The sequence below is a fragment of the Nyctibius grandis genome, chromosome Z (assembly GCF_013368605.1).
Source record: "Nyctibius grandis isolate bNycGra1 chromosome Z, bNycGra1.pri, whole genome shotgun sequence".
NCBI classification, from domain to species: Eukaryota; Metazoa; Chordata; class Aves; order Nyctibiiformes; family Nyctibiidae; genus Nyctibius; species Nyctibius grandis.
Window position 1 is genome coordinate 30,384,210 of NC_090695.1, and position 23,275 is coordinate 30,407,484.

Sequence of the window (23,275 nt, forward strand, 5' to 3'; positions counted from 1 at the left end):
ATAAATTATCTCAGCTGCCTCCAGACTCCTCAGATTAAATTCTTTATTCCCAGCTCCCTCTGGCAGGAGATACGTTTTGGAGTGTAGCTAAAACCTCTCTGCTTAGGCTAACACTCACTGCATGAACACAAGTGTCAAGACATGGGAGACACAAAGACACTGACCTTTTCGAGCACTGGGAAGTGCTCAAAGCTTTCTGCTCCCGCTGATTTTAGGTTGCACTTTTACAGCATGGGGCTGATAGCTGGTGAAGCATCAGGTTACAAGATTTGGCCTGGGGCAGGAGGCACCTCTGTGCGGTTGCCAGCTCTGCACAGAAACTTTTATCAATTCAGAAAGGCATGTAAGGCTTGTTCGAGCTAAGTGTCTCGACGTTCTGGTCCAGTCATCTGAGCTCCTTCAGTACTCAATGGAAAAAGAGACACCTTTGCAGGGTGAATTATCCCAAATGCTTCAGTGTCTGTTTTGGAAGGCAGTGAATCACCCCAGGGGTGCCTGCCTCAAACCAGGGACAGCAGCAGATGCCCTGGCAAGGACTAGACAAGACCCCCCTTTCCCCTACCCGTGGTCCCTGCATGCAGCATGGAGACAAAGTCCCCCCTCGTCCCTGCTTCACGGAAGTGCTGCAGTCATTAATACCCTTCAGACTGTGACACTCCCAGCTACTGTGGCAATAAGGCCATCCATGTATATGACTGTTTACAACGCCTTAGTAGTTTTGCATCAGTGGAAGGAAACCACTATTTGGATGGTACAGCTCAGAAAACGGGCACAGGCCCAGAGAAGAGTAAATATTATGTTAGAAGTGTTGGGCAGAATCAAAACTAGATACTGCTAAACTTGACTGTCCCTTTCAGAGCCATACCTGTGATAAATATCCCTTCAAACTCTTCTTGATATTAGGCTGGTAATAAGCATAAGCCTATCTGGCTCAAACCCACTGGCCACCTAACCCCATGTTCTCTCTCTGGAGGTGACCAGCGTCAGGTATTTCACTGTAAGATAGAAGATTCACTCTTCTCCATGTGTCAGAGGTCCGCCTGAGTCATTGTCAAGCCTAAAACTTCATTTTCAAACACCTCTAGTAAGAAGTGAGTAAGAATTCTTTTCAATAAAAATGCAAACAAAAGTGTCAATTTTATTATGCTTTTTTCAGTGAAAAATAGAAAAAGTTGAAAAAGGAATCTGAGTGGAGAAAATCCCATTTCTTTCGGTGTGTGAAAAAACAAGCCAATAAAAAAGCAACATAGTCTTTTCCATATTTTTAATACACTTCTTTTGAGAACAATATCTAGTGGTAGTAGTAATGGGAGTAGTATTTCACTCTCTTCTCCACTATTTGCTATGACATTGGCCTAGTCCATGAATTTTTCTGCAAAATTTGATTTTCCTTAGACAAGTGTATCAGAACAGTACATATTGAGCAACAAAAGCCATGCAACAGCCCCCATGCACTTCAGTGGTCCATACAGGGGCCATTTTAAGGCTCATCAACCTCTATTATTGATCCATAAATATCAAGTGTTTAAGAAGGCAAATTCAGGTAAATATACAGATGTCTGACCTGCTCTCTGGTATTTGGTCAATTCCTTTTATATTCCAGGCAATCAAAATCAGAAGTTTACAAGATCTGCATTATTCAGGGCAATAATTAATTGGAAGTTTGGAGTGCAGCATAAAGATATTACTGTCTGTTTTTCCTCAAATTTTGGTGTTTTCGATTCTACATGGAGAATCAAAACTAGCCAAACCTTCTGAACACAGAGATCAATGTGAAAAAGATGCATGACTAGTTAGAAACATTTTCACTGAATGAGTGAGATATCAGCGGTTCTCCTTTCAGCTGTAACACACCTGTGGCAACTGTATCAGGTCTAGCACTACTCAATATTTTCACTAACTCTTTGGAGCAGACAGAATTCTCAGTAAATTCATAAATAATGAAAAGTTGAGCAAGACAGTTCATCAAGGGACAAGATGAGAATTCAAGGTGGTCTTGAGAAGCTGGAGGACAGGTCTGAAATAAATAAGATACAGTTCAGCAAGGACAGATGCAAGGCTCTCAGGGAAGAATAATTGCATCAAGAGATTAATTATCAGCAAGAAAGAGTGAGGTTAAATGTTAGAAGAACCTTTTTGATAGCAATGACAGAGAAATGCTGGGAGACCTTGCCTGGGGACAATGCATTATCTCCAACAGAGGAGTTCTCTAAAGACGGACTAGACACCTACTGCCAAAACAAGGTGCTGGTGTAGCTAATGCTGGTCTGGGACATGGGGGTGGACTAGATGATCCATTTGAACTGCATTTCCACATGGACTCAATGTCCCATTCCCAGTGACAGGTCAAGTGATGTAGGTGTTTTAGTGGGTGTCCCCACCCATCTCGCAATCCCTGATTTCAGAGCTCAGAGTATTCCTCCCCAAACATCCCGCTGGCCCTGAAGGCAAGCCCGTGTTTGCAGAGTGCTGCAGACCTCCCTGGCATCACGTCAGGCAAGCTGCAGGCTGAGCAGGAGTGAGGAGCTGGCTCCACACTTGCTCTGACCTGCACCAGCCCTTTCCATTAACCCCAGCCCAGCAGCTCCCATTCCCAGAACCAAGCTGCCTCAGGTCAGCATATGCCTGTGAAATAAATTGCAATGTAAGTGAGAAAAATGTTGGAGCAAAAGCGAGAGATGGGGAGACAGTGCCAGCTGCAACAGAAATAATGAGGAGAAGCAGCTGGTCATCAGGTGGTACCTCAGAAGTTAATTGTGTGGCATCTTCAGCCTGTTCTCTCATCTGCATCCTATGTGCCAACTGACCCATTTGGAAGAAGTCTTGCTCCAGCAGTTTTTTTCACTGTCCTGTTCTTTCCCCTGCCCCATGCCTTCCACTCCACCCATACTCACACTCTTTACTCTTTCCCTCTCTGTTACCAGCCAAGGGACATGGAAAACTGCCTTCTTGGGTTTTTTTTTTTGCACAGCTCAGTTGTTTTAATATAAACCCACAGCTCCTGTAGTTAGTAAATGCTAGCATTTCAAACTGTAATATAATGTGCCACAAACGACATTCCATGCCATAAAATGTTGCAGAAAGATATACTTTAACACCTAAAAGGAGTGGCTGGATTCTGCTGAACTGAATTTAATGGACATTCAATCAGAACTGAGATGAAACAAAGGAAAAAGATTCCAAGCTCACTGCAGATTTCAATTACATTTTTTCCTGTCCCCAACAATAAGAGCATTACAATAAACTTAAATCAAGAGCATCAGTGTCAATGAGAACCAGAAAACTTCATACATAGAAGGGCAAGGAGATCAAAGCTTAGCACCTGGAGAATATCACATGCTCTGGATTAATAAAACAACACACTCTGTTACGTAAATCTTGAGCAAGGTTATTTGTGGACACACATACAAAGAAATTACTATAGGGTTCAGAGAACTGATATTTAATACTAGTGCTCTATCAGAGAATACCCTCTCACATTGTAGGGGTGTTGACACAGAGCAGTGAGACATTATTTTGTTTTAAACACTTTTAGTCTAAACTTGACATTACAGTTTTGGGGCTTGGGTATGGCACATCTGCAAACCAGCGGAAATAAGAAAATCTTACATGCTCCTTCGACTGTTACATTCAAGGTATCATATATGCTACCAGCTCAGCTGCTGCAAGGCATTAAAGTCCATTACTCCAAGCTTGTAAAGTACTTTGGAAATACTGTAGACAACGATTAGAGAAGATGAGTATTCCACATGGCTTCAGAAGGGATGATAAATAGAGGGTAAATGCACTGTAGTTAAACTGATATATTAACTGCATGTGGGGAGCAATAGCATGAGATCCCTTCTGATGAATATTTTGTTGAGTCGTTTTGAAACTGTATGCTTTTATCAAGCCATTATATTTCTAAGAACAGCTCTGTATACAGTGCCTTACCCTACAAACTACTGGCAGGCTGAAAACCAGCAAACCAGAGGAGTCTGAGCTTGAACACAGCTTAATTTAGGACCTGTGTGTTAGTATGATTTGAGAGAGGTTGGAAGAAAGGAGAAGGGATAGAAAGAAGAGAGTCCAAATACAGCTATTAGTTTCACAAAGAAATATTATAATAAGCATAAAGCCATAATGTCCTTCATATATTATCTTTAATCATAAAGCATTCCAGTTTGGTTTATCAACAAGGAGACAAATTCTCCCTCATACATGAAAATGGCATCCAAGCACTGGGTATGTGACATTGTGACCTACAGATGAAACAGAGAATCCCTCATCTGTGTAGCATAACAACTGCAGGAAAAAAGCAGCTTTTTAATGCATGGAGAACTTCACCCTAGAAAAATCCAGGACAGGAAAGGAAGAGGAATAAGTGTCCCTCTAGCCAGCACACTGGAATATCCAGAGTCACCCAAAAAAGCTGCCACACTGGAATCAATAAAACTATGCTAGGAAAGTCTTCTCCTTCATCATGTCTGGTTCATGTTTCGCATAGCATTCAGGGCCTCTGCCAATTTCCCCGATTTCTATGGATATGTCACTGAAAGCCAGCAAATTCCCCTGTTACAATCAGGCATAGTGTCCCCACAGCTGCCATGTAGGAAAGCAAGTCTTTTATGAGTTTGACGTCCAGTTCTCAGAGGGTCATAAAGGCTGAGAATATGTTGATGCAGAAGTTTCACAAGATAGTATGGACAGGTTCTGACCAAACTTGTTCCCAAAGACTGGCAAAAAAAACAATCAATCAATCAATCAATCAATCATTTAAATGTGAATCTAAGCAAAGTGTTTTGGTGTGGAAGCAAGCTGAGGGTGGTGTTAAGTCACCTTTGCTTCTTCAGTGCTCTTTAGTAATCTGTTATTTTAGCACCTGCAAATTGAGTCATGGTTTACCATTATTAATTGAACACAAGAGTCTTGAGAAGACTGTAAGCAGAGGCTGAACTAGATGACCTCCTGAGATCCCTTCCCATCTGGGTTTTTATGTGATCCTGTGGTCTTAGTATGAGTTATTTGTATTAAAATGAGATGGAGAATTAGTAGGACAGAAGGAAAGGAGTAAATAGTTGTTAATATCTGAGTCAGCAACAAAAAGGGTGGAACTGAAATTAGAGGAGGTCAGAGCTGGCAAAGAGAAAGGAAGATGGCAAAGGACAGGCATGTGAAGGACTCCAGCCAAGGGGACCCTCCAGGGCAGGACTCATGGCATGGATATCTTCACATGAGTAAGTACGGATGCCAAGACCATGCTGAGATATAGGGGGCAGCCAAGGGAATACTAGAGCTGCTTGGCACAACACGCACGCTCCTTCCTTATAAGACCTTGTTACCTAGGCTGGGCCTGGACCTGCTTCTGGGGCCAAACCAAACTCCATCTGCCTTTGCTGCCAACCAACAATTCTCACCAGGAAATGGGCTGGGGTTTACTATTACTTGTCTAATTTTGAGTGGCAACTGTTTGAGCAATGGAGCAAGGATTTTGATCTGCTTAGTGACATAATTTATGGCTTGGCATTGCCAACAGGGATCTCCCATCTGCAGATTCCTTCCCAGGCCCTGTCGTAAACCTGCTTTGTTGCCCAGACTGCTCCTGATTCAGTTTACCCCTACTTAAAATGCATTTTGTATGGGACTATGAATTCAGATGGACATAGTGAGATTTAATTAATGTCAGTCACACCACCGAACTCTTCAAATGAAAAATACAGAGGGGCTGTAAATTAAAAGTACAATAACAAATAGCTTCACAATCTTTAGAGAGTCCCTCTTCAGCAGAGCTGCAGGGAGAAGGTAGGAATGATAATAAATACATCATAAACATTAAAGAGCCATAAAATAGCCACATATAGATCCAATAAAACCTAATATAGAAATAATTCAAGCTGGGCTGAAAAGCAAATACCTCCCACTCCTGAAAGTTTTGCAGTACCTCGGGATCCCAGGAAAGGGGGTTGATATCGCAGCTGTGCTGAGTGTTTATTGAGACTGACATTTTCTTTGAAGGTCATTCTGCCATGACATGTTTGAAAGCCCTCTGAGCAGTCATGTATCAAACTTCATTTTCTTTTATAACTGAAATAGTCCACTGGAATTCTTTGATATTGCCAGATCTGTTTTGAGACCGAAAAGAACAGCCTATCTCAGAGAAACAGAGATTGCACCATTTAGAGCTGAAACAACACTGACAAAACACTTTTTCCTCTCTTTAAGTTGTGTTTGCTATGGTTACAACTTCAAAACCTCAGAGGTTCACTTAAGCTTTGGGATGAGTATGGTTTATGGCAAAAAGATTCTGTGTCAGGAAGCTCCAAATATCAGAAGATTCCCAGTTTAGCATTCTGCTAGTACTGTAATAATATGCTTTTTACTAAAAGTGAGCATATCATACAATTCTTAGAGTTATTTTTCTCAGTCATCACAATAAGGAGGCAGAAGAGACACACAGGTCAGAATGACTTTCCTGTAAGCCCTTGATAGATTTATAATCATGTGCAAGGTTACTCTGTGGGGGGATTTTGCTGAGTGTGTTTGCCCAGCTTTTCAGCCTATGCCAAGATGCCCTGGGTGCAGTTCAGGAGAGGTGGGGATGCAAGCCTGCTCCCAGGCTCCCCCCATACTGGAGACACTGGGGCTCCAGACCAGCTCCTCCACAGAGACTGGAGGAGCTCTGGGCTGCTCTGGTTTGCCAGAGATGCCACAGCTCTGACGCACCTTTCTCCTGCTGGGGTGCTGCTGAGTGCAGACTGACACTGGAAGCATGAAGGCGCCTGATGAATATCCCTTTTCTATGTCCACCACCACCCCAGAAGGTCATTGACTTATGGTGGGGACAAATCCAAAGTCCTTTCCATTCCTCCCACCTGCAAAATGCACAGGCTACTGATATCCTCGGTAGTCTCCTTAACCACACACGTTTCAGACAGAACGACCTCCAACTGTTGTTCACATGAATCTTAGTGGTTTAAAAGTATTTACGGTATGGGTGAGATTCTTTTCTTATTTCCACAAAGGAAATCAAAGATATTTCTAAGCATTGCTATTCAGACGAAACAGACTTCCCAGTTGTCAACAGCTGTCTCCTGAATTAGTTTAGACCTACCACCCTGTCAAAGCCCACAGTCTTCTGGATCCTGCATGACAGAGGAGGCTGCAAATCTTAAAGCTTTACATTTATTTTATATAAAGGCAAATAATGTGGTAGCCATTTTAGAAGATGTACAAAAATCTCAAGCGAACTTCATCAAGTATCAGCTGAGGTGTTTGGGGTGAAACATACACAGAGCCTTAATTTATTATGTCAGAGGGAGAAAGCAACTAAGGTCTAGATTAATGTAATTCTTCTTTAAATAGTATTCCTGGGAATACTATTATCACCAAATGTTCAGCTTCAAATTGAATTATGCGTTTTAATCACAGGTCCACATTCCTGGGGGTTGGTTCTAAAATTAAATTGTTTATACAGACAAAAAAATAGTAGATTTTATGGCATGGCAGGGAAAAAAAAAAAGAGATATTGTTTCTGACTTTTCTCAACACAATCTTCACTAAGCCAACCTCTCACAGCTGGCACATAAAGCCCTTCTCAGTGTGATCTATTAAGGGTAGCCCGTGCAATGCCTTATCAGCACAACACAAATAAGGATGCCAGTCCTGGCAGGCATGGTGGACAGTACAGCTTCTCGCAAGGAATCAAAATAAACTAGTCATGATCTACTGGAGGCATACACCAGTTTACACTATCATCATTAAAGGCATCCCAGCTTCCAAAACAACCAGTAACACACAAAGGAGAGGACTCCCAGCTGGGTCACAAATTTCCCCCAAAATGTTTGCTATCTCATTTATCTCTCCCTGCCCTCGCCTCCTCATGTGGAAAAGGAGGGTAGCGGAATGAAGGTGTTACAGGGGATAAATGAAAAAAAGCTGCTTGCAAAATGGGGCTCAGATGCTTGTGTGACGCGGTCTGTTGGGACCCAAGGAGTTCGAGGCTCTGCACGCAAGTGGTCAGACAAGGCACTTCTTCAGCTGTGCAGGGAAGCAGCTGTGGCAAACAACCCCTCCTGACTCCAGTCATAGTGCCAGCAACAGAGCACACAAAGCAGCTGGAAAAGCTAGCCATATTTTATTGATAATTCAAGAGCAAGCCTTGTTTTCAGCTATAAAAGTTTAGTTGCTTCATAAGCAACGTGGCCAGAAACATCAGTTCTTTCAAAAGTTGAGCAGTGCCTGAGACAGCTCCTTCTGGAGCAACAGAAGCATTTCAGTGGAACTGTTCCTACCTGAGCTAGGGCACCAAGTGTTTAAGCAATTCTCAGACCCAGTTCCTTGAAAATGCCATTTATTTTGCCATTTCCAGCAAGTCCAGGTGTTCGCTGTGGTCATATACTGCGGCCAGGGTTCTGTTCCAGCCCACAGTTCTGCTGGCTTCCATTAGGCAACGCTCAATTTGAGCCAAGTTTTCTGCACGTTTTAACAACACAGATGTTTAACAGAGAGGGTTTATAGCACACTGTGAACACTGCGAACTTGAGTACATTAGAAACAAAAATAGAACCGAACCAAAACTCCAGTTTTATCCAAACCTCACACCAGGAGCCTTTGCATGTAACAGTCCGGGGAAAAATACCCAATAACTTAGTGGTACACGCTTCTGAACTTTCAAAATGCTCATTAAAAAACCCAAATCCAAACTTTGCAACCTGTATCTGTGTCTAATGAGACAAAGTCTGGACTTGAAATGAAGCACATTGAAGAGCACAGCACTGCACCGTTACTTGCACTGATTTCCTTAGACGGTTTGTAGGATTGCAATGCAGGAAATTCACTGTAATTTGTTCAGCGATTTTTGTCCACCCAGCAAAATGCAGCTTATGAGCCATTTCTGTAGAAAAAAATATTAGCTTCTTTTTTGGCTATGTTGATTGGTTGAAGAGGGAAAAAAAAGAACTTTCCTTCCACTAAATCTTTTTAAAATCACAGTTTTAAGTAGTGTCAGGAGAAGGATGGAACACGGAGTGTTCATTGGTATGAAGAGTATTCAAAAAAATAAAAATGTTTACAAGACACAGAATAAAGAGTCTATTGCATAATTCAATTGCAAACTTGTTATTGCCAAAGTGTTCTAATATCCTATAAAGTCATATATAAATGAGTTTTGAATGCTGACCAAGATTCTGCAGAACTGTCAGCTAATTAACAAATTTAATGAAGATCTCACACCTCCTGTGATTTTTTTCCACACTGGAAGTTAGTAATCTTGGAGTTTAACAAATCTGAAACAAAATTACAAATAACTTTATAGTCATTTTAAATTGTGCAAGTATATATGTATGTATTAGGAAATACTCAGGAAACCTCATCAGTCATCATTTCTGATTCAGTGAGTTAAACATGCAAGTGCCTTTGTTTACTTTGCCAGAAGAAAGCAAACTACTAAAGAATGGAAGAATGTAATCCTTCTTTAAATATTATTCCTGGGAGTACTTTTATCACCAAATATTCAGCTTCAAATTGAATTATGTATTTTCATCACAGGTCCACATTCCTGGGGCTTGGTTCTAAAATGAAATTGTTTATACAGACAAAAAATAGGTGATTTTACAGCATGGCAGAGAAAGATTCAGGATTGTGTTTCTGACTTTTCTCCCCATAACCTCTCTGAGTCAACCTTTTACTGCCTGTATGTGAAGTGTTACTCAGTGAGGTGCAAATGCAGAGTAGCACATGCATCGCTTATCAAATACAAGCACAAAATTAATTTCCTTTTTACAAATAAATGATGTCTTGTATAGTGTGGATTTTATGACTACAGTGAGTCTCAGTCTGAAATTTGAGGGGAACCTCCTCTGAATTTCAGGCGAAATTGTCAAATGGAAGGTCCTAGACATGCTTACAAATCAGTGCTGTGGTGTTAAAAAAATCTGCACCTTCAAAACAGAAACTCTTTGCTGTCCCTGTGTGCTCCTCTGCAACTGATCTGCTCTATTAGGAGGGCCACCCTACCCTGCACAGATCACAGCTTTGAAAGTCAATATGAAGTCTAAGTCTGGATGTATCAGACAAGCATTGCTCCAGAGGGTTCAAAAAGTGAACATAATATTACCACTGAGAGATAATTTTATTTGAATGCCTGCTGTTACGGCTGAGCCCTTTGCATACACCATTCTGTTTCCCCACAGATTACTATGTTCGGATTCCCTCTCCCAGAAAGGATCTGCTCCCTCCCTCTTTTGTTTCACTGCAGACAGGAAGGGCTTAGTCTGAAATCTGTCACTGTGTACCACAGTAGGAGCCTCACTGGGCGAAGAGAGTCATTATCTCTTTGCAAAGTTCTCAGCACTTTTACAGTCTCATCTCAACAGGATCCTGTGGCCAAAAGGACACCTGAGCTGGCACAAATTCACTGTATGTATCAGACAGCAAGCAGATAGCTCAGTGCCATCAACAGCCAAGAAAAGTCCCATATACTGGTTCTTCCTCTCCATTTCTGTCTATCTACATGCAGTGAGGGCAGTACCTTACCAAGTGGCCAGCTGGAGACAACTCTACAGGAAGCTCTTCACAGAGGCTCTGGTATGAGAAACCAACAATGAAGTGGTTGGGAACATCTGGTTGCTTTAGGAGGATGTGTGCACAATTAGAAAGTCACAGACAGTACGGATGGAGAATGATTAGTTGAAGGATCTTCAGCATGATTCTTCGATTTGAGGAGATAAATTCTTTGTCTTGGGGTTAACATCCACAGTGTTTGCAGTGTGAGTTTGCTGGGGCAGTGAGAAGAGTGTTGTTCAGTGGTCTTTGAAAGACAGTTAAATTATACCTTTGCGGTACTACATGGTCTTGCATAGAGACAGCCAAGAGAGGGTAAGTGAGGTAAGGCTGAGCAAGGGAAGCAGTGCAGCAGGTGTGTGTACCTGTTAAGATGACAATTTGTGTTGAAGCCCCTCCACCCATGCTGTACGCAGTTCTGGTTTGGACTAGCTTTGTTGTGATTCTCTGGACTAAGTGTCCCAAGTGCTTGCATGGTTTGGAGTTGCCCAGAGGACCAGATGTTTGGTCTGACCCTGCTCCCCTCACAAGGGACTGGAGAGAGCTTTCTTGAGTTCATGGAGCTGAACTTTGGGATTGATTTCTTACAGAAAAATCTGATTTGATCACTGCAAATCTAAGCTAAGTGAGGTAAGTGGGGGAAGTTAGAGGATTTGCTGCTAAACCACATTAAAATGCTGACATAGAAACTATGGAGTAAGAATACAAGGTGCCTTGTATCACCATCGCTATAGCACATGCAACCTGCAAGCAGATAGCACTTTGTCTTTCAAAATGGTTCATATGTTCTTACCTAGTGTTCTGATATCAACTCCCCTGGTGGAAGAGGAGAAAGGGTAAAACCACATTCAGCGCTCCCCTCTTCTCAGACTCTTGTGTTACTCGTGGTCTTTTGTTACTGTCTGTCCCTACTGAGCACAGTAAATTGAATAAAAGTCACAGGCAATCCGGAATGCTGCAGAGATGTTGCATTAAACAAGGGATAAACACTGCAAAAAGCTCAACAAATTATATTGAAAAGCACGTGAAAATGTGTGAGAATTCAAAGGAAAGAAGGAAAGAATTGAAAAAGTGACTTCGATGGCACAGTATCTGCTAAAATACATGCTCTTAATAACTTCAGGGATTACAGGAAAAGTTCCTCTCACAACAGTTCAGAATCTATTTCTGAACTAAACCTCAGTGGTTCTCTTGGAAAAAACACAGATACCATTTTTACGACTTAAGTGTTTCCTCCTACTATTGGAGGGACAAGGGGAGTCGAAAAGGCAGAGAAGAGCTTGTGTGCATGCAGCATTTCCCAATAAGGCAGTTCTCTTCCCTGAGGAATGGCCAGAGCATTGCAAGCTGTCACCTTGCCTTCTCCCAGAGCTTCTTCCGCCTCCACAATTCCAGTACCTTGTCCTATTGATTTTACCTGGCCAGTCAAAAAAAATGAACGGGAAGAAGTTGTTGTTTTGGTTGTAGAATACATCTTTTTTTGTATCTAAAATAGAAGACATGAGATGGAACAAATTGTTCTTAAGACATTTTGCATTTTCTTGTGCTTTTTCCATTATCATTTTTATAGCTGAGATTTCTGTGAGGATTCACAGTGAGTCATTTTATGAGGCAGCTCTGTGCCATCTGCACAGAAGAGTTTCCTGTCACTCTAGACATTACGTATCTCCTTATGGCAGCCTGGACGCTGTAGGGAAATTGCCAAGCCAGGTCACATGCCAGTGGGCCATCATTCATCCAGAAAAGGCGGGTAAAATCTGCTTACAATTAGGTTCAACCCTTGGTTCTGGATAACATGTCCCTGTGGCTACAAATTCTTTCCTGCCAGCCCCCCACAGGGCTCAGTAGGAGTCCTAGGATGGTCTGTGCCTGACCAGAGAGAAGAGGTCCTAGCCTCTCTCCTTCTCACTCTTTTTCAATCTTTCTCTCTTTTTTGTAAGGAACAATATGTTTTGTATCATGTCATCTTGGTAGTAAGCACAGCTGCTGCTCTAAAGGTTTACAAAAGAAATATAGTTAAGTGCCAAAATGTATTTTTTTGAATGAAAAAAAAGCTCAAACCTCAGGGGGAAAAAACCAGCTTATAAAATACATTAATCTGAGCCTCTAATTTGTAAAAGGGAAAACTTTATTGAGGGTACTATATAAGAAGAAATGTGCCAGAATATATATAATGTAAATGGGGCTACCGTGTTACACCCGGAGCTCTGTTTAACAGTAGAAAAAAGTGTTCAAATACATTCAAATGCAACCTTCCTCCTGCACATCATCTGGTTAAAATGAAGGAGCTGTTGTGTGGTAGATTCCATCCCAGCAGTAGATCATGTGAGGTTCAGGAAGTCTTTCTCCAGGCAAAAACTTTGATCTTAAAGGATGTTCTGAAACTGTTTTGTTATTAAAGAATACATGTCAATTCAGAAAATACAGCAAACCATTGGGAATTCCCTCCCCCTTTTCTTTACTAGCCAAGACTTGAATTCAGTCTTTGCCACTTGGTGTTGGCAATTTCAGTCACATGTACTCAAGTGTGAGGAGTGCTCATAGTGTCTTCTGCTGGAGGAGGAGCATGCTACATTGAGTGGCTGCACTTGGGTCTACTCAGGAAATTATTTCAGATTACTTTCAATGTGGAACTTCTCTTAAATATTATAATTTTAGCCCAGAGTTCATTCTTTATTTGGTCATGTCTCAGTGCAACTAAAATTAATATGGCTGCTGGGAATGCAAGTCACGGCTGCATTCATCCCTTCCTAGAGAATCACAGCAACAAATCTGCAAGTTTTCAGTTCAGTCGGTGCATTCCGCAAAGTTCAGGGCTATCACAGAGAAGTCCTCACCAAGGGCACACAATTCACCTCTATCAGACAGGCCAAAACAGATGTTTTTTTCACTGCAAATACTTATTTTCATGGTCATTGCAAAGGCTGTTGTCATGATAGAGTAACTGAAAGTGTTCCAGCTGCAGAAGGGAAAGTACCTTCTTTGCTATATATTACTTCCTTCTCACCTGGCCTTAACATAGTTATGACATGGGAGCAGAAACTAAGTACCATCACTCACAAATCGGCAGACGAAAGATCTTTTCTATTAATTATGATCCTCTTGGAAAACAGTCTTGGAAAACCATGTCAGTACTATTGGTGACAGCATCGAAAGCAACAGCACTACTAAAGAGAAATGAAAATGAGAATTTATATTCAAAGGCACCTGCATTCATGGAAGGTTCTGCTTTATAACTTTTGTGAATTGCCCAGAATTTAAGGCAAAAAGAACACTTGTTTGTAAAGTTCATGTTTGTTTGCATAATACAGTATATTTTTATAAGTGCAGGAAAGTCAATGTTACGGGAGTGAGGCAATGGGTTTAGGAATGTACTCATTATTGTAATCTTGAGGGCACAGTGAAGCTGTCTGAGACGCAAGGTGCTTCGGTGTCAGTGAAAGGTTTCTGTTCCAGCTGCTTTGTTCTTTTAGGAAACAAAATATCGAACCAACTCAGTAGTCTGGAAGGACATGTGCACACGGCTGAGGAGATTCATTGCCATTTCTGAGCATGGTTATCTCTGATCCAGCTGGAGAAAATAAGCTGTTTCTCTGTTACCTGCAAGCTGCTACATAAATTAGTCATCAGGGGAACATAGCAAGGCTTAATGCTTTAGTTCAACTTTGCTTCCAAGCATGTGCTGTTGGGTTACAGCCCTGTGTAAAAAGGCTCATACAGCACCAACTCCTGGATCATGTGAACTCAGCTATGTCAGCATATACCCAGAATGATCTGCTGAGACTGCTGTGTTCAGCATCTTGCCCTGAAATGCACTTGCTGTGGCCAGCGCTGCTCGCTGCTCGTAACTCACTAGCTGGCCAGTCAAGTGCATAATGACTTGTGCAAAGAATGCTGCTGGCCTCTACCCTCAGGGTCAGTTTTAGTTGTGGGATCACGGGATAGTTAACAAAACCTGGAGAACCACAGGACTGCTGTGGCCTGAACTAGATTTGTCCCTACTGCTTGGCTGATTAGCTCCTTCCTCACATCTGGCAGGCAGAAGAAACACCCTGCATCAAATTATAGATTGGTGTCAACACCACCCAGCTGATCTGGCAGAGCAAAACTAAGAATAGCTGCACCAGAAAACTTCTCATCCCAATAGGCACAGGACATACCTGCCAGGAAGCAAGTGAATAAGAAGACTATGTTAGTAGTGGGAACTCTCAAATGGAGAACAAAAGATTGAAGGGATTGTAAAAGAGGAGAGCACAGCTATAGAGAAAACTGCAAAAGGCATGAAAAAAATAGAGCTGCAAGAGGGAAACAAAGAAAAGAAGAAAGGAAATATATATAGTGAAAAAACATCCAAGGACAGATAGGTACATAGAAGGAAAATAAGGTGGGAAAGAAGAGCTTGTATTTAATTGTATTTGTTATCTGGTATACAGTAAATGGCACTTCAGATTTGGTGCTATCGTTTCTTTTCCTAATATTGATTGTTGACCTGAAGAAATCCCTAATAACAGGTCATAACTCCCTTGTACTTAGTGATTGTCCCAGTGAGCTTCCAGAAAATCTGTCTCTGGGTTATGAACAAGAGGAGCTGGTAATTTACTGTCTAGCTTATTTTTGCTGAAGAAAGCAGGAAGAAGAAAAATGCTTTGGCAGCTGCTATCAAGTGAGGCTGGTCTTCTCCAATGAGCTAGGCTGGGTCAAGGCACAGCCAAAAGCCTGTAAGAACTAGAATACACAGAGCATGCAATGGGGAGAAAGCAAGTCAAAAGATTTCCCAACGCTCTCTGCTTGCTGGGGTCTTGAAATAACACTTACTGCAGGCTGCATGGATGGGGGAGGGCATGGCACCTACAGCAGCAGGAGTCTTGCACAACCAGAACTTCACTCAGTGAAAATCTGGTCACAGCTGGGACACATGTCATTTCTTCTGTAAGTCTGGATTTCACCACCCAGGCCTTTTACAGAAGCAGCTGCAGGAAACTGGACAGGTTTTCACCTACTATCGTTGGTTTCTGGCAAACTTAGATCCTTGCTTACATGTACTTCTGCACTTCATCTTTCAGGTGGCATTTCAGAACTGCTGTCTTCTTTTCTTTTGAACAATAAGACGGAAGAAAAAAAGCAGAAAGTGCAAAAGTTTAGGGAAAATGACTACTGAAACCATTAATTCACAAAATATCTCTAGTTGTGCCCAGTCCTTTTTTATCCAAAATCGGCTTGTTCATCCACAAGGTTAATGGTTTGGGGAGAGGCAGGTGAGAGGGGAAATTATTCTATTGTGTATACTTCAAATTAGCAGAATAAGGCGACTTTTCTGCAGAAAACAGACATGAAGAAAGACTACACTTTGCAGGTGCCATGCTGTAATAACTCCCAAAATCAGACTTTTCTCTTTCACTGCACTAAGCCCTTGTCCCGTCTTTTTGTGGCCATCCTTGTCCCCTTCCTCCTACTTTGCATGTGCTGAAAGACCCTAATTAGCCCAAGCTGTCATGTGAACACAAGTATAAAGAACATATTTACAAACTGGTCCTGTCTAAACTCAATGGGTGCTCCAACTTTTGACTTATAAAAGAATTTAAGAGGTGTTGCCTGTCATCTTTTCTGCAGTCAGTGCATTGCTTTTGAACACATTGGACCTTTGAGGGGTACAAAATGGGAGATCTCAGTGAGAAGCCTAACAGGGAACCTGTGGCTTCTGGTTTAATAATTGCTCAACAACTGAACTACAATTACCACAGCTCAGGGAGATAATAATAAACAGAGCTGCCATCAAATTAAGTAAGGCACTTCCCATATGTCTGCACTTGTTTTATATGCATGTGTAAGCAGAAGGAGAGGAGCAGAGAGCATTCACATCAAGTGATAAATACCAGCCCCTGGGGGTTCTTGGAAAACAAATGGGATAATTTTGGAGAACCTAACTGTCATCATTATGATTATTTATTATTAAAAGCCATGCAGTAAGAAAAAGTAGCATCAGGTGATTATTGCTATGTACATAGAGAACTTTCAGCATTTAATGTAAAATATTCCCTCATGTCAAATCAATAATCACCCTTTCAAAATGATGCCATAGAGAGTCATATATATGGAGTGTTGAGTATAAATCTTTTGGTTCCCTGTTGTAATGTGCAAAGTGTCGCCTCTCACATGAAGACTGCTGCTGCAGGGCTTTGTGGCAGCTGAAAAGCACATGTTGTGCTTCCCCCGCCTTCTCCTTGCCCTCTCCTCACAGTTTTTCAAAGTCTCTCTTGATAAATATCTTCAGAAAAATATTTTATGAGGTGCTTACCTATAAAAATATATCTTTCAAGGCCATGTACACAATGAGGCCTTAAACACTAACCACACACAAGAAACACTGTTCGTTTGGTCCAGCATGTAGATGGGAGGAAATCAAAACCCATCAGTGTTCAGACAGAGTCAAGGTGGAACCTATTAGCAGTTTGTTGTGACTTGACGTTATTCACCTGCTGCGGGAGAGAAGAGAAGCCCCTCAAGGAAGATGTCCTTTTGTTTAAGCGACTGTTCGTGCCTCAAGATGTAGAGCCTGAAAACACCAGCATGTATGATCAAAGACATGGGACAGCTTCCATATGAGGAAGAACCAAATATGCTCAGACTCCTTGGTGGAAAGGAGGGAATGCTGAAGGGAGGAGATGGTCCAGGTCCGATAATAAATATTGTGAATGGTTTGAAGAAATGATTGGGGAACAATTATTCAGGTTTTTTGCATAGCACAGGAACAAGCTACTGGGTTTAAAGCAAACAAACTCAAATATTTTTTCAGCCAGCACATAAATGTGCTGTAGAGCTCACTGTCACAAGACATAGAAAAGACGAAGAATAGAAGTGCATTCAAAAAGCAGAAAACGGTTGCGTTAAAAATGTGCCAGTGCATTCATACTTCAGCAAACCAGTAGCAGGCCCTTTTCTTTTGCGGAAGTGCTATCAGGCCTTCATGGTCAGAAAGAATAAATCTCAAATCTCAGCTGACACCTTTGCCTGTCCAGTGTTTCTTACTGACTTGCAGAGGCATCCATTCAAGTATGACTCACAGGGGAAAATTTTACTTTCGAATCCCTGGGACATGTTTCCGCTGTATTTAACATTTCCAAAATATCATGGCCATTAGTCCCATTTCAGCAGTAGCTCATTACAGCTTCTTGGTTTTATAAAATATTTTCTATTATTTTCAGTGTGTTTGCCATTTCACACTGGAAGATAAACAACCTGAAATTGCCTGAGAGAAACTGTTACAGCTCTTCAATTTGGAAGAAAATTTCAAGATGTATTAATTTAAAGGGAAATCAGATGCCAAGGTAACCTGACAACATGTACCCTTCATTCTCCCTTTTCAATATATTATGAATATTCTCCTAAGTCCTGAAGTTTTGTTTTCTTCAACAAAAATATTACATTTTTTCCCTCACATAAAACAGAATGCATGTGCTCAGACTGAATCACAAAATTGTAAAATGTGGCACAATTACAGCTACTCGATGTAGTAGCTCAATTCATCATTTTAGGTGAAATTATTCCAGCTACATAAAACAAGGAAACATCAGTGGATGAGAAAGCAGATGTTATATCTGTTCCTGTTTCACTGTACAGACAGCAATAAAATGTTCTCAGCATGGCATATTTCTGAATATAGCTGATTCTATACAGCCGTTGTCCTTTGCACTGAGATCTAGAAGGCTGCAAATTGCTGAGACAGTGGTGTATATCTTGTTTCAGTCGTTCTTTACTTTAAAACAAATAAAATTACAATAACAAAGAAAACAGCACACAGAGGACAGATGAAAACACTGCTGCCAAGATGCTATTCCCTCTTCCACTACCCACAGGAAGGTCTTTACACTCTTCAACTAAAAAGATAGCCAATTCCAAGCAGGGAGGCATCAGCAAGGTCTAGGATTTGACGTGTTGTAGGTGCTTGAGTTTGATTTTGCTATTTTTAAGAAGTATGCAGTGAGTTAGACTTTTGTAGATCATAAGAGGAAGAGTAGCAATAGAAAGATGTTAGATTTACTTTGAAATGCTTGTAGTTTGTACTTTAAGAAAGTTCATCTACTCCAATCCAAACTTGCTTTAGCTCTAAAAACTATGCAAGACATTGTCTTGTTATATCCAGGAGCAATTTGTCTATTGCATTTGTGACTTATTTAGAGACTTTCTTTGGGATTCAAGTTTTTTATATTAGCTGGAACGCAGGAATAAGTCTCTTCACACTTTCTCCAACGATTTCCCAGTACCTACCTGTGTTTCTTGAGAGGAATTGATTTGTGCCTTTGCCTTGGGTAAGCCACATTAGCCGGAGTAGCAGCTGACAAGCACATTTCCTTTACATACACAGTAGCAGCACTTCATGTGTCTCATCACAGGGGCACTGGGTCAGTGCAGTAAATGGCTGCATCTGCTCATTCATGTAATAGCATTGGTCACAGAAAGCTACCTTCCTGCCCCTCCGTATCTGCTCAGACACCTAGCTTTCAGTTATTTCTATTACTGTGTAAGACTGCAAAGCAACATTTGTAATATAACAAGTGCTTTTTTAAATTTTCCAACCCTGTGTGCATCTGCTTGCACACAAACACAGGGTAGCTCCTTTACTTTTTATCTTTGCACGCTAATCTATTGTACAAACGTTTAAACACAGCATGGCAACCCTTGCTGATACATTCATGGAAGAAATATCACCTATAGACAATGACTAACGTCTGCTTCATGCGTTTCTATCCTACATTCTACCATACATTTGGGGGGGAGAAGATATCATATGGATTAAGTTAGTAACACTCATCCTCACATTTTCAGGGAGTGCTTCCCCTTAAATCATATCTCTTTGGACTCTGACAGGCTTTCACACCTAGTCTTATTTCATGCTGGAACTTTCCAGGGACACATTAGTCATGCTTCACAAATCACCATGTTTGCTAGTGAATGAAACACTCTAAGCAAGCATTACTTAAATCCTTGAAGGAATTGGGAGCATTTTACACTTCTGTTGGTGGTGAGCTAAAGGGCCTATCTCCTTGAGGCTTCTACCATATGTTTTGTTCTTAAAGCAAGTATCTTAATAAGGCGGTCACAGAAGATTTTGATTAGTGTAAGGTTCCCATGATAACTTCATCTCAAAGTATCTTTCCTCTACATTTTTCTGCAGACAAGTATTTTTTTATGTAAGAGGTATTAATTAGGGATCCTAATAGGTTTTTTTAGCCAATTACTTTCATATTTTGGTTTACCAAAAACATATCTCCTCTCTCCAGTTTAATATGTTAATGTCTAATATAGAACAAATATATAAGCAGATGCAGTGTCCCACCATGAGGTGGTGCACTGTGACATAAGGGAATGGCCACATCATAATAGGAGAACTCAGGCTGATTTGAGCTAATTTTGCCAGTTTCTTCTACAGCTTCCAAAATGCCTGTGTGGAAAGTGTTTTTTTTTTCCAAGAAATGTAGCCTGTACTCCTTAGTGTGACAAGGTACATCAGCTGGCTGTTGTTGATACAAACTTCCTACATGAGGGCGCAAGGTCTTTTAAGCTCCCTCTGTTCTTGGAGGAGAAAGATAAATACCTCAAGAGGACAGTAAATCTCACCTGCAGACAGGCAATCTCTGGAGCTGCTTATCTACTAACCATGAAGGCACTACAAATAGCTATGTTTCAGACAGCTAAACATGAAATGAATTTGGCCTGTGTCCCATTGTGTGCCCACGTAACACAGAAGGGGCAAAAGTGCTGTTTCCATGTGAGTGTCCACACCCTGGCTTCTGCACCCAGGCAAGGACAACTTGAAGGCAGGCAATGATTCAGCCTTCCAAGGAAGCCAGTTATCACCGTTTTCTTGTGAAATTGTCCTGTCTCTGAAGACAAGTACAGAACAAAACTATAGGGAAACCGTGCAAAAGCAGAGAGCTACGTCTCTGGTCCGCACAGCTGAATAAGTTGTCTGATCTTAAAAAAGGCTCAGGTAGACAAATTTTAGCAGTTAAAATTTTCTCCTTGGGTGTGACAGAAAGAACAAGTACATTCCCCACACTGGGTAACTAATAATGTCCTCCAAAACTATTTAAAATCTTTAATTTTAGACTTATCCATTTAAAAAGAACAGCTTATATGCCTAAAATGAAACCTGTGAGCTACGAGGCATATCATCACCATGGTCTCAGTCGTATTAAGCTGGGAAAATAGGACAGACATACAGGTAACCAGCTCAGTAAAACAAATTACAAAGAAGAGAGTACAAATCAGTGAGACTTCATCAAGAATCCTGGATGTTGCAGAAATACATTTTGGGCTGTTTGGTGTGTAAACTGCACAGTCATTGTGAACTAACACACAGCATAACTTTCTGTCTACGCTTAAACATGTTATTTGTCACCCTAACAAAAGCCACAGCTGTAAACAGTTTATGGTGCAATTGCTTGATCAACAGCCATCAGAATAAAGTAAGATGAGGCTGCCTTTGTTGCCTCAACAGCCCTCACCTCTGCTACAAAAATGCTCTTTAACTGGCTGCAGAAGGGCTTCTTCACAAGTGTTTCTAATTCAGCTAAACATCTTGATAGGAAATGTCATAAATTACATGTATGGGACTGTCAGTAGGATTTTCAACAGACGTAACATGAGTTCATATTGAAATAAAATGAGAACCTTGGACAAATTTCTAAGCCTATAAATGTTCAACTTCACCTACAATCCCACTCACAGAGATGTTTGGGAAATCTTTGATGATCCCAGCTAACATGTGATTGGTGAGAGAGGTAGACTCATAGGCTATAATTTCCCTATACCTTGGACTGTAATCTTCCTGTGTTTTCCACAAGTGATTCCGCTTACACATTTCAGAAGTGATAAAATGTATCACAAATGAGCTATTTTGTCCATTTCCTGAATATGCATCTCAGGCTGGGAAAAAAATTTCTCTTTGCACTTTGATATTTATTTCCAGGTGTATTTATTTCTCTGGTAGGTATTTGAGACCTGGGTGCTGAAAAGACGCATGCATGTACTTAACATTATATATGTGAGTACCACCATTGATCTCAGCAGGACTACCTTTTGCCTGAAGTCAGTGAGAATACTCATGTCTGAAATTGGGCAAGTAAATTACCTTTCAGGATTAGAGTTAAAGCAAACATTTTTTTCCCTCAACAGTGGAGAATGAAAAAAGAAAATTTCCTTTTCAGAACTACTATTTTCTTTTCCTGACACTCTTATTATCAATAAGTCTATCTCAGTTCAGAGACTAATTTTGCTCTATTTTTCCTGCAGTTGTAAAATTCCCTATTAGAATTTTTGTAAAACTGAGATCTCTTGTTTTCACTGCAAACTCTGCTAACTTTGAAGTATTGTATGCTACCATGTAACCACATTTTAGCAGTGTTGATTGGTTTCCTGAGCAGTTAAGTATATCTACTGCATGTGGTTCTTTTCTATTTTATGGGATTCATATGCCACACTACTCACTTTTGTGCCTCTGGTTCTTCGTTAAGGAGTGTGATTAACATCTATCATTGTCAAATTTGCATTGAAATAGAAACCATTGCTTTGAAGCATCACGGAGTTGAACTCCATGTTCTGGAACTGATGTGATTCCACACACACCACTCATCTTAACATGGTTTCAGGTTAAGGCCAGTTGCTGCGTATCTATAACTCACAGTTTTATCCACCCTTTTGACCTCTCTGGAGTGCTCCTTCATATCTCCACTCCTGTGCTTTGTCTTGTTGGTCAACTAAACATTCTCAGTAAGTACAGCTGGACTTCAGGAAATGCTGCTTTTCCTTCCCAGACCATATAAACAGTAATAAATAGAACAACAACTAGGCAACATACGTCAGTCAGTGTTTCTTATATTAAATAGGAGGAACGAGTCTGAAGAAAAAGGAGGTTATAAAACAACAAGAACCTGTACTCATGTCCGTCTTAAGCTAAGATGGGGTACCCAAGGAAAAGTCTGGTTTCTTCAGACTGCAAAAAAATGTGAGAATCAATTCCACAATGGTCATATGGATGGAATGGGATGTTTTTGCTCTCTGTTGTCCTTCCCACATGTTGCTGCTCATAAAGCCACATTTGGTGATAGTCAAAGAAGCAGGATTTCCTCAAATAATAGCTCATATATGGCCATTTACTCTTTAGAAGTGTTTAACCCCGAGGTGTCATACCTCCACTCCATACTACTGAGTAAGGTTTTCTGCTCATTCTACCAACAACCAGCAATTAAGTACACATATTCAGCCATCATTCCAGTAACCCAAACACAAGTCAATATTAACAAAGTAAGGAATGTAGTCCAAATACATGTTTACATATATACATTTATATATATTGTTCTGTGGATTCTAATACTAATTCTAATTTCCTATACTTCCTTTGCAGCCAAGAACACTTTTCCTGTGTTCACAGAGAAAATATTATCAACTGTATAATAAACTTGTGATAACATTCTTTAGGAGTGACTGAAATTGGATGCCTTAAAACCATAGGTATATTGCATAGATCCATTGCTGTGAAATTGTTGAATTACATAACAGCCATAGAAATGTCTCCATTTCACAGGAAAAGAGTCTGGCTAGCATTTTCCTGACAGTCTGGAAACACTCAGCCTGAACTGATACTTTCAAAGCTGTGACTTTGTTTCCTGGCAAATAACATTCAGAGAGATCCCAAATCATTTTCTATAATGGGCTCATAAAAAAAAAAAAAACAAAA